Source organism: Eupeodes corollae, chromosome 3 (genome assembly GCF_945859685.1).
Source record: "Eupeodes corollae chromosome 3, idEupCoro1.1, whole genome shotgun sequence".
Taxonomy (NCBI): Eukaryota; Metazoa; Arthropoda; class Insecta; order Diptera; family Syrphidae; genus Eupeodes; species Eupeodes corollae.
This window is the reverse complement of record NC_079149.1, coordinates 1,212,468-1,228,149: the sequence shown is the minus strand read 5'-3', so window position 1 is coordinate 1,228,149 and position 15,682 is coordinate 1,212,468. Positions and strand designations below refer to the sequence as shown.

Sequence of the window (15,682 nt, the reverse complement as noted above, 5' to 3'; positions counted from 1 at the left end):
GAATGTAGAAAAAACCCTACCACATTGTGTCTTTCAAAGTCATTGCAATATTCAGTCTTATTTATATACCCTCTCTCCCTTTTCTAGCTCTGACACTCTGTTTTTGCATAATAAGGGTAATAATATCTCCTTGAGTGTGGACTTATTATAAAAAAATGTTAAAATCACTCTTGATATAATTTTTCTAAAAACGTAACCAAATGTTAACTAAAATATTTCGTAAAAGACGAAATATTTTTAAATTCGATATCTTTCTTTTTCCTTGTGATATCAGAATCAAAAATCAATTTTTAATTAATTGCAATTTACTTAAACTTTAACTAGATGTCAAAAACTTTATCCTGGTTGCATAAATTATTCGCTAAGTATTATCATTTTGTGTTTTAAAAATATTCGAGTAACTAATATTGTCTTTCAGTTTTTCTAATTTATAACAAAAACTGTCGGCTGAATTTTGATTAAGTTCATACCAATTTTATATAACATCATGACGTACAATACTTAATTTATATTGAAATCAATAACGTTGTTTATTTGTAAGATATTTTGGGCAAGCAGAATTTTCAACTTTTTTTCAAATCCCTGTGGTATAGGAACTAGACACTAAATTTTTGTAAAGTAATTCTTGATAATCTTGATGTAAATATTTGTAAAACTAAACTTTTTTGAAGTATGTATGTCTGCTGACTCTGAAAATATGGCCGACTACATAAGGTATCCGAAACGTACAAGAGAATTTATAGAATTAAAAGACCATATATAAATATATTCCTCCCCCTAAGTGAAATTGTGGCTATGGGCCTGGTGTTAGAAAGAAATAGTTTTGAACAGTTCTGTTTATATTTGTAAGAAAATAAAGTCGATTTCAAACTTTTGTGATAAGCTACATTTTAAAGGAAATCGTATGTAGGTCTGTTTATTTCATTTTTTTTTTTTTTTTTTGAAAAAAAATACTACTTGGGAACTATAGAGTATTAAGAAGTTTTATTTTCTAAAGAACTAAATGGATTTATTTTATTTTTTCAAAAGTTGTTTCATAGAAGATAAACACGAAGATAAAAGATATTTTTTTTAAAAGAAAGCAAAAATTGAATTTCATATTTTATTACTTTTTCATGTTGTTGTAAAACTTAATATAATATAAGTGACTAGTTTAAAGTTATATTGTTTATGCAGTAAGCTGATTGAAATATGAATATTACTATGACTAATTTTAAATGTATTTTTAGCTTTATTCAAAAGTATTACATGACTTTGATTAAAAAACAAAATCTCACGTTTTATTTTTATAGTATAAAAATATTCATGATTAATTTACGTTGAATGTTGATAAAATCCAACAGAACTCATGAATTACCAAATCAATAGCTTACCTCATACCCAACTAAAAAAAAAGGTAAATAACTATCTATAAGTATTTAGATACATAGATACATACATATGAATATGTATATAAAGCTTTATTATACCTTAAGTTCCTTACTATAGCAACACTATTTCCACCTTTATCATTTATCATTATTGTTAGTAAACAAATAGTATGTTAATGGTGAATAAATTGATAAGCCGGTTCGTGTTAAACCACATCTGACTCACAAATTATCAACTTTTGTGTTTGCTGATTTCAATCGAAGTGTTTGTATTTAATAAATATTAATAAAAAAAAGAGCTACGTCATTTTATTTGAACGAAAGAAAAAATAATTTAAATTTTCTACAAAGAATAATCATTGAGTGCTACTTCTGACATTTTCATCAGCACTTTCAAGATAAATACACATTTTTCAAACTTCAAAATGTGCTTGCTTTTTTTGTTTCGTTATCTTTATCGTTATGTTGTTCTTTTTTTAAGTACAAAGCTCTATATTTCGTGCTTTGTCAATGTTATTTAACGATATAACTTTTTGTTAAACTATTTGAAGTTTATTTTGTGATTTAATGGTATTTTGATTAAAAAAAAATACTTCAAAGTTATTTATCAGAGACAAAACTTGAGGTTTTGGTAGGGTATGTTTCAGGTTGATAACAACATTAAAGTAACTACGTCCTAACTTCATCATCACTTAAATAAAAATACGCTTAATTTTAAACAACCTATTGTTAAGAACAAAACAATTAAAAAGCAATTAATTCTCTTTATATTTAATACTAAGTTACCATTCTTTGATTTAACTTAGATAAAATGTTAAGAGACAGAAAAATATTGAAATCGTTTGATATTAGCAGAATAATATCTTTTTGACATTCACATTTTACTTAATCTTTCAAAATCTTGTACTCGAAGGCTCACAAATATTTTCACTTTTTTTTAATCTATTTTTTCAAATAGCAAAGAATAGTCTGAAAAATGTAAACTGTTAAAAATAGCAAATTTATTAAAAAAACACAAATCAGGTCAAATTCAGTCAATCAAATATTGTACGCATCGATTAGCAACTCCAAGGTAATACATAGATACGTATTCAAAAGATATTCTTGATGTTGGAAAAAAAAATTGTAGAACAAATCAAGACTTCTTCTTTTTAATATTTATTTTGTATTTTTTTTCTTAACTCGTCACCAAGTTTACAAGAAGCTATCATAAACAAAAAAGAAGACCAAAACTTGTACACATATACCCCTGTCCTTTGATCCATTATGTTTCCAAAACTAGGACTGGGACATGGTTGAAGATACGACATCAGCAATCTTTAAAAGGCCTAAATATAGAATTCACTTTTTCTCCTTCAGGCTATTTTATATATCCCTTTTATAGATATTGAATTTTCTTGAACGCTGCTTAAACAAGTTTATAGGGAGGTACATACAAATAAAGTTAAAAAAATAACACCACAAGAATATTTTCATATTTGACATGTAAACAAATTGAAATGTGTCTGAAGTTATAAATATGCTATTAAATTGCTTTAAATCATTCGTCGTTCGATATAGTCACGCTTGTGCATCAATGGATTCCATTTTATTCTCTGGCATTCATAAGTCACTAAAGATGCAAACATAAAGGCGTTCACAGTTAACATCAGATACATCATAAATGTACTTATATTTAAGATAGAAATTTCATACTTGTAATATGAGTTCTTGTAGTGAGTAAAAATGCTTAGTTTTGGGAAAATTGAATAGAAGAGAAATGTTGTGATGGGGAAGGTGATGACAGTTGGAAAACGAATTTGTTCTGTTTTGATATTTTAACTTGGGATGAAAGTATTGATGTGCACAAGTTTTGAATTAAGACATAAATTCAATTCGATTAGAATGTGTATAGTGGAAAGACAGGAACCCAACAAATTTTTAAAAATCCTATAACATTCCACAAACAAAAAACTTTCTCCAGTATTAGGTTTTCAAGTTAAAATTTGTAACTTAGCTGTATTGTAACAATATTGGCAATTCCGGTACAAAATCTAACATTCTACACACGAACATATGTATGTTGTTTTTCCAATAATAAATTCATTTTCTATTAAGAGAAATATATCAATTTCAAAAATCTTAATTTTTGGCCCAATATTTAAATTTAATTTTATTTATCTGTATATACATTTTTCATAATAAAATAAATTAACATCGGATTTTGCTTGTTTTAAAAAATTGGTACAAAAATATAAACTATTTGTGTTCACATCCACGCATTAATAAATATTCAAAATCTCTCAATATTTTTGCTGCTGAAATATTCGAATTTATATTCTCACCAAATGCGTCACACTTAAAACGTGTGTGCTGAAAACTAACGAAATTCAAATAATTTCAATAATGTTCGATAGTTTTTAAAATCCCCCAATCAATATTATTCTCAAGAATAAGAAGATTAAAATACATCGAATATTTTGAATCAAAGCGGAGAATCATACAGAAATTAAAAAAATACAAAAATCTTTAAATCCTCAGGTTTCACCCCACCCCAAATTCTAAATGTCTGTGGCAGTGGCGAGCGCTCACTCGAACAAAAACCACATTTCAAGAAAATTGAAAAAAATAAATTCTTTCTTTTTTATATCATTGAATTTTAATTACATCACGAATTCGAATTCACGCTATCGCAAGTGAAATTTAAGGCAAATCCAAAAGAAAAAAAGATTTGCGCGAACTGTGCGCCACCAAACGACCAAAGCATTTAGATATTGTTGTTTGTCCTTAATTTCGTATCTCTTGTATTTTATGTTTCTATTTTGCTGAAAATAGATCAAGCATCACTGATCGTACAAAATTTTGTATCTTTTTCTTCGTCTACCAACACCGAAATGAAAATTCTACACTCTATTGAAAATATACCTTCTCTACTCAATTCTCTGAGTGAAAATAATTGATTTATGAATGCGACCTTTAAAATTTGTATTCCCCTTAAAATTTCCCATGAATGAGTTTCGAAATATTTATTGGCCTTAACTTCAAAATTTAAAACAAAAATTCAAGAAAATTACAACAACAATGAGAGAAAAAAATGCAAAACGAACTACAAAATTCAAATTTAGATCGGATTTTGAGATACATACCTAGTCCTGATGTATGCCAAATAAATTCTCTACAATATCAAACCAACCGAACCGTTTACTTAGAAAAGAAAACCTATCTATCTATCTATCTATTTATTTATTCAATATTCTAGATTTTAAGATTCGCAAATTCAGAATCCATCAGATGAGGAGATGAGATCGTCAGATCGTCTAAGACGTACGCAAGACAGAGATGCACGTAATTTGTCACCCATTTACAAGCAAACCAGTGAAAGAAGACTCATCAGCTATTTCGAAATGCTTAAAATAAACTCACCTTGAAAAGTTTTCGATTTTTTGGTTCGGCTATTTCAAAAATCTGTTGCGGCTGCAATAGAGTTTTTTTTTCTTTATGATGTTTTAGAAAAATTATTATATTTTTCTATTTGAAAATTCGATTTGTTTTTTGGTTTTTAATTTCGTTTCACTTTTTTTTTTTAAATATTTATTTCACTTGAAGTGATATTTTTCACAGTTTATCCAATTAATTTAGAAAAATAAATTAAACTCGTTTCGATTCTGTAAGAAGAAAAATAAAAAAAAATTGAATTAAAATTATTACTTAACACTTTTCTTTTAAACACAAAATCACTATTTAGATCACTTTTTGGTTTTATATATTTTTTTTCTTTTTTTGAAGAAAAGTATAATTTTGTTTTGCTTTGGTTATAGAAAGGGGAAGTCTTAAATTTTTTTGTATGTGATCTATTTCCACTTTCCTCAGTTGCAGATTTTGAAATTAAAAATAAAAATTAAATACAATTTAATAATTCGAATATCAATTGATAAATTAAAAATAAATCTATACAAAGTTTTGAATGATTAAATAGATTTCACGTTAGCTTAGCGACGATTTTCTCTCAACTAAAGAAAATTCAAAAAATCCATCCCGTGAAAATTCGAATTTTCTTCTACTCCACACACTCAGACTCACATTTAGATAAACGTTCTCACATCAGCTAGCCATTAATACTGTGCCACTAGACAAGCTAACTGTAAATGTCTGTTCTGGCGGAAAAGCATTTGTAACAGTGCGAGTGTACTTGCACACAAATGAGCGTATATTTTCTTTCGACGTTTTCTTTTTGGTTTTTGTTTTCTATGTTCTCGTTGATGTATCTATGTTTTTGTCGATGTTGCGTTTTGGGGTATAAGCTTTTTGGTTCTTGAGAATTAGAAAATATGTAAGATAAGATTGACGTTTTAAATAATGAAAAGGATTTTGTTAAACGGATGGAGGCTGGATGACAATCGACGAACAACGGTTGGAATGACAGACGAGCGTGGCAGAATAACTTAGTGTTGACAACACACAGAAGAGGAAGAGAATGAGGTAACGCGATTAGTGAGATCAGTTCTTGTAATTTGTGTTTACAGCATGAAATTGATGAAGACAAGCGCTCTTAAAGTGCATAGTCAGGTTGTTTTTTGTGCAGGCAGATTCTTGAGTCCCATTAGAAAATGATCACGATAATGTCTTTGGATCTGAATGGAAATGACATACAAAAGTTATTTTCTCATTTTTAACGGAAATTTATACAAGCCAAGCAAAATGTTTAAACAAAAATGCGTAAACCCTGTAGATGGTTTTTAAGATGCAAGAGAATATATGGTTTGACAGTTTAGAATGTCAAACTCTATTGACATTTCGATGCTGTTTGATTTGGCAATTTATCATGAATCGTTAAACGTTTAAATAATGCTTTAAAATTGTGGAAAGTCACAAATTTATCTGTTCATGAAATTCATATAATTGCCATACATAAAAAGAAGGCAATCCTAAAGTTTATAACGAATCAACATTACGTCCACCAAAATGCACAACTTGGTGCGGAAAACACGTTGCCTTTTATTATAAAGCGTGCTTAGCCATTAATTTATTGAAATGTCAATTTCTCAAAATAGCTGACCACTTGTTCTTGTGACTTTAAGCCTTTCGATTACTTTTATTAGGCTTTGTTAAATTCATAAGTTTACTGTCCAATAACTCTTGAAACAATGGAATCCAAAATTCAGACCATCATAGACGCCCAACGGAAAGATTTATTATTCAAAGCTGTTATTGAAACACCCGATCTATGCATATCGTTTCATTTAATACAATTTTGTATATTTGACAGCTTTATTTTTTCATTTCAAAATTTAATTGCTTTAAAGAATAAAATAATGACAATTTATAAAGAGTTAATAATTTTTAAGTATATATTTCAATATTGTTGTCGTGGATTATTCTGAAGAAATAAACAGAAGCAAGGATGCGACCCACACTGATAGCTTCCCGTCCCGTCTGTCTATTTGTCTTGCTTTGAACGTTCATATCAATATTTTGTGTTTCATAAATAATTAAGCCAATACTTGAATTGAAAATCATTTCTTATAAGTTTTTTGTTGTTTTTGTAGGATTTCGTGTTTTTTTAAAGTTGTCAGTAGAATTTTTCTAAAAAATTGACTACCAACAATACTTTGCATTATGATGAAATACTTTGATCTCAAGATTTAGTATGGTTAAATAAGTTTTTAATCAAAAAACAATTTTTACCAATTATTTCAAACAAATACAGATTTTATTTTTTGGAGAAAATTTAACGCAGAACAAAATCATATTGAAGTCAATGCGTTTATTTATTCACAACAAATGTTGCGTATAATTTTTTGCACATTTTAATTTTTTTGAATACAATTTAATATTGAATTTTTATAAAAATTTGATGGAATGTCGATAACAACATTTTCTATATTTAGGTACGTCAAAAATTACTGTTTAACAACTTTAAGAACGGTTGTGTTTAGGTTTCTCTTTGTAAGAAATCTCAAAAGGTTCCCGAACGTAAGGACGTACGAATAGAAAAACGTTCAACGTTCGCACACACAGACTTTTTTTTAAATCTTTTATTTTGATTCTAGGGACCTTGAAACGTCGAGAAATGTTAACATTTTTAATTCGACAAATCTGACTGATTAACATAACTTAATACAGAAAATTAAAAAAAAAGTATTTATACTAAAAATTTTAACTTACTAAATTTTAGTTTTGAAAAATATCAAGTTTTGTTTAAAATTTACAGTAAGTAATCACTATTTACTATAGACTTAAGTTACTTGGCCGTCAAAAAGTGTAAGGTATCTTTTAAAACAAAAAAGTGTTATAATTTCAAAATTTTGTAAGACAATTTTTTCGTTCTTGGCCCCGTATTAGAAAGATAAGTTTTCAAAGAAAAATACAACAAAACAATAGATGAAACAACAATTTCTCGATAATGATGATGATTTTTGCCAAAATATCTTTATTTAGAACAAAATCACCAACAAAGCATTTTCAAAAACCCACATGTACCATAATTCATAGAACAATAATACATAATAATAATTATCACCACCAAAGTTATATTGATGTGATGTGAAGACGAAAAAGAAGAAAATACTTTCGATTATTTCCGATTTTCTTGGCGCGTGCTCTGAAGAAAAGCCAAAGCCGCAAGCGCAAGAAATCTCATCTCTCAAGAAATGTTAATATACATAGATGTGTTTTAAGAAAGAGGCTCTAAAAAGAACAAGCTTATAGAATGGACACAACAACAACACACACAAAATAAACCCAAAAGAAATAAAATGACAAATATGAAAAAGAAAGAAAATTTTCGCGCCTTTTGCTCACGTAATGATGGGAAATTTGATCAGTTTGCAGCTTTTAGGTAAAACGAATGAAGAGGATTTGTAGAACGAAGTGATGTGGAGTAAGTTTGTTGGAGAGGTTCAGGTCGGTGGGAAAAGTGGAAGCTAGTCTATGATGTCACAACAAAAGAAGATAGACAGCCACACTTTTAAGCGCTGCAACATGTTGGACTAAATCGCAGGTAATTGGTTTTGGTTGTGATTTTGAAATTTTAAACGTGAGTGCAGACAGAGCCTATATAAAAACTAGAAGACGAAGATGAAGAATCGAATCGAAAAGAAGCGGTGACGGAGACGGAGAGAAAGAAAGAGAGTAAGAAATTGCATACGCAAATGTGGCAAATCTGTCTGGGCCTTGGGATTTTTATCTAGTTTGTTTTGATGTGTTTGTTATAGTTTTTTTTTTATTTTTATTTACATGAGGTAAACAAAAGAAAGATAAAAGGAGCTTTGTGGAAGTTGTTTAGATTGATTTTTTTTTAAACAAATGCATTTTTTGTTTGAAGGTAAACACAAACTGTTCTTATTATGTATTATTATATTTTCAATTTTGTAAACTTTCCGACATGAAAAGGTATTTCCGATTAATTTTTTCGTTTGATTAATAATAGTGTGTTCTTTTAAATTAAAAAAATCTATTTTATATACCAAAAATGTGAGTTTTTGAAAAATGTCATTTAAAAAATGTGCATCCTTAAAATAAAAAAAATGTAATTCTAAAAGGCAAATAATACAGTGTATATATCTACAAATGTAGCAAAAAATTAGTATTGTAAATTCTTAAATTTGAAAAAAATATTGTTAATAATAAATGAATTGATATTAAAATAATAACAAACTAAGATTTCTTATATTTTTTTAAATTCCTTCTACTAAGAAACAAGGTTCCATGTTTTGCGTTTTCTTAATAAGTTTAATATTTTGTTTTAAAGTTTTTGTAAAGCATAACAAGAAAAAATCTCTCTAAGGACAGTATAAGTCCAACTGATATTTTGGGTTTATTGTGAATATGATCATATAAATGATTTAATTATTTGTTTTGGATTTAGTGAAATTTGTATATCAAATATGTAAGGACTTAATGGCCTAGCACTGAAGAATGAAGCCAATTCCAAACAAAAACACATTTAACACTGGAGTACATGCGCCCTATTTTTGTACACCAATGCACGCGTGGCCTACTATGGTAAACCATTTAATAATGTTAATAATTTTTTATTTTAAAAACATGTAAATGAAATAAATATTTTAACATAATATTCAGTTAGCCTTAAACATTTAAAACCATTATTTATGAATTGTCTTTTTTCTAATACTATTAAAAAACTGTTAAGTTATGAAGAAAACTGTAACTGTGGTCTAATATAGTAGGCCAGTCTAGCTCTCCACTGTTAAATTATAAGAAACCACTCGACACCAATGTAATTATAAGAAAATGTACATTTTGTTCTCTAAAACAAGAAAATTTTGGGAAAAACAATTTAGTAGTAACGAATTGCAGTTTGGTTGCTACAAATTGTTAAACTCTATTGGCGTTCCACATATCATCCACACTGCAACAAATAAATTGTTCTCAAACAACTTAACCTCACAATTATACCACTCTTGTTTTGTTTTCGTGTGAAAGATCATAAGCTATGAAAATATAGAGAAAAGTGTAATTATAAATTGACAACTCATCGCTGCCTGCGAATAGGAATAAAGCTCATATGAAAGAAGTCAAAATATGCGAACAACAACAGTTCGCAGTTCGTAGCTCATGTGTTAAATTAATTTAACGTTTACAATTTTAAATTAAAATATATGTAGCTATTCAAAACTAAGTAGATAAACTATTTTGTACAAGAAGTGAAGTCCGGTTGGCCTAAGAAATTAAAAAAAAGTTACTTCTTCAATTGCCTTCAAGTTATAACTTCAAAAATGACATAAACATATTTATGATACTTGAATTCGAGAAGTTAACGTTATTTAGGAAGTAAAAAGACTCATGTAAAAGTCCAAATTTACGGTCAACGTATAGGGTCAATGCGTTGACTCTCTGTAGTTACAAACAAATCAAAATTGTCTCTGTGAACCGATGTCAACGATCACAGTGTCAATGCATTAAATGTGGGCTATCACACGAATGACTCTCTCTGGTTAATGCTGCCATAAGATCCGTTGACGTGAATATGATTCGAATTTAAGTTATCTCTACCTATGCGTTGCCTCGCAAAAACTTAGATTTTCGATTAGAACCAAGTATTAGGTACAAAAGTAATGGTAAATATGAAAAGGGGTATTTTTAGCCCTAACATAAATTAAAAGGTTAAAAATACTTTGCCTTTAAATCAAATTTGAGTTGATTTAAAGGCTTAACAAAATGTATTATCCATCGATGGCAAACGTGACTTATGACTATGAGTTAATCTTTGTTTATTTTTGTTCTTTCCTTTGTCTCTGTTGTGATACACTGCCAATCGCTGTTGGGATTCTGTCTCTACACTGCCAGTCGCTTTTTAAAAACTCATGATTCTAATAGCAACATGCAAACATGGACAAAAAAATCACCTGTATTTTAAAATTTAATTTAAAATTTAAATATCGTAATAATCTATTAACTTAATTTCTTAATTGTACGTTGCTATAGAATAGCATTTAACATATGCGTTAACTTGATATTAAATTCTGACAAAGTTGGAACACAGTCATTGCGAATGACAGTTTACACGGCCAGAGACAATTGTCGAATAATTGATTCAAAAATGTGTGTCGACTTGAGCATCAATGAACAGCATTTTTTGTTGACAATTACACGCATTGAAGCCCTTGGCACAAATTTAGACATCATTTTCACGTCAGAGTTAAGAGTTTTTTTTTTCAACTTCTACTAGTAGCTTTAGTCATAAACTCAAAACTTAACTGCAATCACTACAAAAACTTAAATCTTGACAACTCTGATCTAAAGTATTTTAATGAGTCTTATTTTTATAAATATTTTTATTTAATTTTCATCATTTTTGCACCAATAATTTATGTTTTTAATGAAATTAAAACAAAAAGTATTTTGTTAAAAAAAGTCCTTGATATAACCTGGATTTATTTTGCACAGACTAAATTAGTGACATTCACATACAGTTGATTAAAAATTCAGTATCTCAAAAAATTCACCTGGATCTGTTCTGTCCTTAGCTAGAAATATTATTGTTTTTTCTCAAAACGCTTTAACCCTTTCATTTGAACCGTCTAGAAGGTAAATAATTAATAATTATTTTAAGTTTCTAGTTGTACACATAAAAGTATTTAAAATTGTTTTTTTTTTTTTTTTGTATAAGAAAATAAAAAATAGAAATCCAATGGTTTTTTACACCACATTAATCCTTAATATAATAAATAAGTCTTTACGTTTCAATTTTTTAAAAAAAAATTAGAAAAGAAGGTTAAGAAAATTGATTTTGTAAATGTTATTGGAGGAAATTGAAAGAATCTTTAAGTCATGATAAAATTTTTAATTAGTTTATTTTGTGTTTAGCTGTTAATTAAATTTAGGTATTTTTTTCGAAATTTCATTGTTTTTTGTTCCAATTTTGATCAGGAGTGGATACAATTTCTTCACAACTGATGGTGGTCTATTACACCAACTTCAAAAAAGTATTTGAATTTTTAATAAAACATTATTTGCCTATTCTGGGTTTGCACTCATAATAAGTTACTTAAACCTTTCTTTCTTTCGTTATCATGAATTAACAATTTTTAGATAAAAATAAATTATATTTTCACTAAAGTTTATGCAATAAAAAAAACTTTTTGTAACTGCTTTATTGTAAGAGTATAACTATGTATTTGCAATTAGGAACTTTATAATTTCCTTGAATTTTTCGGCATACAAAATTTGCAAAATAAGTTTGGCAGTCTTCTTTCCTTTGCTTTGTCGCCATCCATGCAAAAACCGGCTTTTACAACACAACACACAAAAATATATGCAAACTTTTAGTACCTCTAAACATAAAATATTCCAGCACTTGGATTTTTTTATTCAAACTGTATCACAAGAAGAATTAAGGTTCTTTTCTTTTTTTATAACCAAAGCAAAACGATTATTAACTTTTTTTTAAGGTAATTACAATCTACAATTTTATATCTGTAATTACTAACCAACTTTTGTTTTTTTTTTTTAAATTTTATAATGAGGGAAAATCTTGGAAAATCCGTCAACAAACAAACAACGAATAATCTTTAAAAAATAAAATAGACCGACAAGAATTATATTGCCTTGCTTTTCACGCCGCACGTTACAAACCGCAATGCCAGTTTACAGACGATTGAGGCAACTGACAAATCGCTGCGATCGCCAATGCGACGAAGACGGCGACGACGGCAACGTCGACGATGAAACGAATCCATGAAATATGGAACAAAACAAAAAACAAGAAAAGAAAACCTGGAAGAAGCAGACACGAAAAAATCAAACAAAAAGATTAAACGTCAAGGCGTCTGTGGCGGCGAAATCAAACTGTAAAGAGAAACACCCGCATATAGACCAAGACGGCGATGTTTTATTTCCAACAGGTTTTTTATTCAAAACTTTATTTCAACAGGTAAGAGCAACATATGGAATCACAACCGTATTTTCAATTAGACACAAAAGTTCCAACACTCTCTGTAAGACGTTACCTCGAGAGACTCTCAAAAATCAAAAAGTGGCTCGTAAGAGAAATTTCATTGAAAACGATCCCCGATTGCTCTTTTGAGTGTTTCGTGAATTCGCTTCATTTTTTAAACTCATGGTTCAAACTTCAAAGATTATTATTGGTTTAGGTACCTTTGCCAAGTCAAAAGAAAAAAATTTCTTATAAGCGCGACGCATTATCAGTTAGGCTTGACTCTTGAGAGTGCCTAACCTAAGTAGGTATACAAGTTTTTATAAGTCGTAATGAAAGTTAAAGTTACATATAGGAATTGGAACCTTATATTTTCTTTCGATTTCAGTTTTCAAACAATGACTTGTGCTGAGCCGGTTCGCAATCTCAACGCAACGCAGCGCAACCGGCTCTTCCAGTTCCGCGATAATCTAGGTGACTATTTTTATGCACAAAACGAACCTTTACTAGTGCACAAAGCTAAAGGGGCTGTACCGACTCTTACAACAGCAGTTTAGTTAAGCAGGAACGTCTTGAGGAAGGTATGTTGGTAGTGTAGTATGGTTAACGCTTTGGCTTATTTCCAATGGTAGAACAATTTTCAAAGTTAAACCAAATTTAAAGAATATTTAAATGCTTCGAAATTATCCTAACAGATAAAGGGTGTTTTTTAAATAGTCATTATAATTTATACATTATTTCAGGCATATAACATTAGGAGGCTCATTTTTGAAGACTTTTCCAACATTTGCAGCCGTGGATTGGCAATAACTCGGGGAATGCTGTCCTCCAAATGCTCAATCGTTTTTCGGAAATAGTTTTTTAAAGAAGTTCATAGCTTCATAGCTAAACAAAACTTTCTTACAAAAATTGGAATTTGTTTTGGTTCAAATTTTCTCAAGCTCGTATTTAAATCTTAAAACAAACTTAAAATAAATAACTTTACACTAAATAAGGACACTTGACAAAATGGTGCCAGCTTAAAATTCTATATTTCCACGATGAATCATCATGGTTTTCTCATAAGCTTACATCTAATACAAATGTGATACAGTTTGTTTGGTTTTGAATATAGGAGGTTTGATGAAAAATTTGGCCTAAAAACATTAGATAGATTGAATTTTTTTGTTAATATAATTACATTTTTAATAAAGCAAGCTGAAAAAAATGTATGTATAGTTATAGAGGTATGAACTATTAAAAATGGATTGAACATCTTCCTTTTCCTTAATCAGAAATTGTGTTGAGTTTATTTATAGTACCCGTAGCATAGTGGTTAGTGCCGTATGCTTTAAGTTAGAGTGTCCGTATGAGAACAGTTTTAAGAAGAATTTTAAGTTTATTTTGAAGTACTGAAGAATTGTTGAAAAACTAAGAAACTAAATCGTTCAATAATTTGAATAAATATAAAAACGACATATGATAAAAAAGTTATTTCTTAAATAAGTTTTTAAATAAAAATCATTGTTTATTTTTATGATAATTAATTTTTTCCGCAGACATATAGGTAATAAGATGTAAGACTTGACTAACAGTTGTATTTTTTAATTTTATGAAATACATTTAAATTTTTATTTAAACTCTATGGCAACCATTTAATGACAAATGCAGGCTGATAGGCGACGACACATTGTATTTTAATAGGATCTTTATAATCTTGCTTACTTATATGTATATCTTTTCTTAATGAAGAAAATAAAAGGGAAATTTGTCTCATACAAAAATCACTCAGGCACGTTAAAATGTTATCTTATATTCGAGGTCAGAATCCAGTTATATTACTGAATATAGAACTGGCTAGGATCAGGTGATACAAAATTCTACTGATTTTTCTTCCAAAATATTAAAGTTTCGTTTTAAACATTTTAATACAGACAAATAAACAAGCTGTCGAGTGAAATTATTAACAATTTTTTAATTAATATTAATATATAAAAAGAGGCTGGGATGCAACCCACACTGATAACTTTCCAGCTTGTCTGTGAATTTGTCTTGTCTTAAAGTTAGTAGGTTTTCGGGTCTTGTTAGAAAATTTTAGTTAAATTATTCTCACAAATTAAAAAATTAACAACAATATTTTGCATATAATGAAATATTTTGATTTTAAAATCTATTTTTGCTAACGGGAATTTTAGTCGAAACCCCAATTTTAATAATTTTAGTTCTATAAAATTTCTTAAATAAAAATATTTTAATTTAAAATTTTCTATTGTTCACAAGATATCGAGAACCGGACTTCAATTTTTACCAAATTTGTGTCTTATTTTTTGTAGATTTTTTATTTTCTAAAAAAATTTACTGTCCAGTTTTTATAAAAAATGTACTGTCAAAAACATCAATATCTGTGAGATAAAATTAGGTTGAAACCAATATTTTTAATTTTTGAAAAGATATTGGAGTCGAAAATCAATTTTGTCGTAATGTTTTGTTTAGGTTTTAATCTTGTTAAAAAATTATCAAAAACTTTATTTTTCGTTGCACAAAATTATTATGGAGATAAAACCATTTTTTGTTTGTAAAATGTTCGAGGTGACAAATATTTTTTTTCAGTTTTTTTGATTTATAAAAAACCCGTTTATCACGGTACAATGTGTGATTAAAAATTTAATTCAAGTCTCTAGCGTTATTGGTTAGTGAGATATTTAGGGTTAATCAAAATGTTCACCTTACTTTTAATTTACTATGGTAAAAAACTAAGAAACGCATTTTTTTGGGAGTCCTTTATGTATCTTTCTGCATTATTATTCGGAGTCAATATCTCTATGGGTTCTTGAGCTATGGGCGACGAAAAAACTTCAAGAACGTACGGAAATACGAACGTACCCACACACGCACGCACATTCATCTCTCTAAAAATATTTATTTCGACTCTAAGGACCTTGAAACGTCGAGAAAT

General features: G+C 28.5%; 1 protein-coding gene and 1 long non-coding RNA gene across 9 annotated transcripts in view; one reads left to right on the top strand and one right to left on the bottom strand.

Moving 5' to 3' along the window:
• Positions 1–5,423, bottom strand: part of LOC129950208 (PDZ and LIM domain protein Zasp) — an 89,822-nt gene extending 84,399 nt beyond the window's left edge. For all 8 annotated transcript variants that reach the window (XM_056062056.1, XM_056062058.1, XM_056062054.1 and 5 more), the window contains exons 1-2: positions 5,304–5,423; positions 4,773–5,014 (exon numbers count right to left, since the gene is read on the bottom strand). The gene's annotated coding sequence lies outside the window, so the exon portion shown is untranslated. The remainder of the gene's footprint in view (positions 1–4,772; positions 5,015–5,303) is intronic.
• Positions 5,424–12,681: 7,258 nt separating this feature from the next.
• Positions 12,682–14,127, top strand: LOC129950209 (uncharacterized). Its single transcript, XR_008782091.1, has 3 exons — positions 12,682–13,055; positions 13,136–13,328; positions 13,491–14,127. It is a non-coding gene; the product is annotated as an uncharacterized LOC129950209 (long non-coding RNA).
• Positions 14,128–15,682: the final 1,555 nt, after the last annotated feature.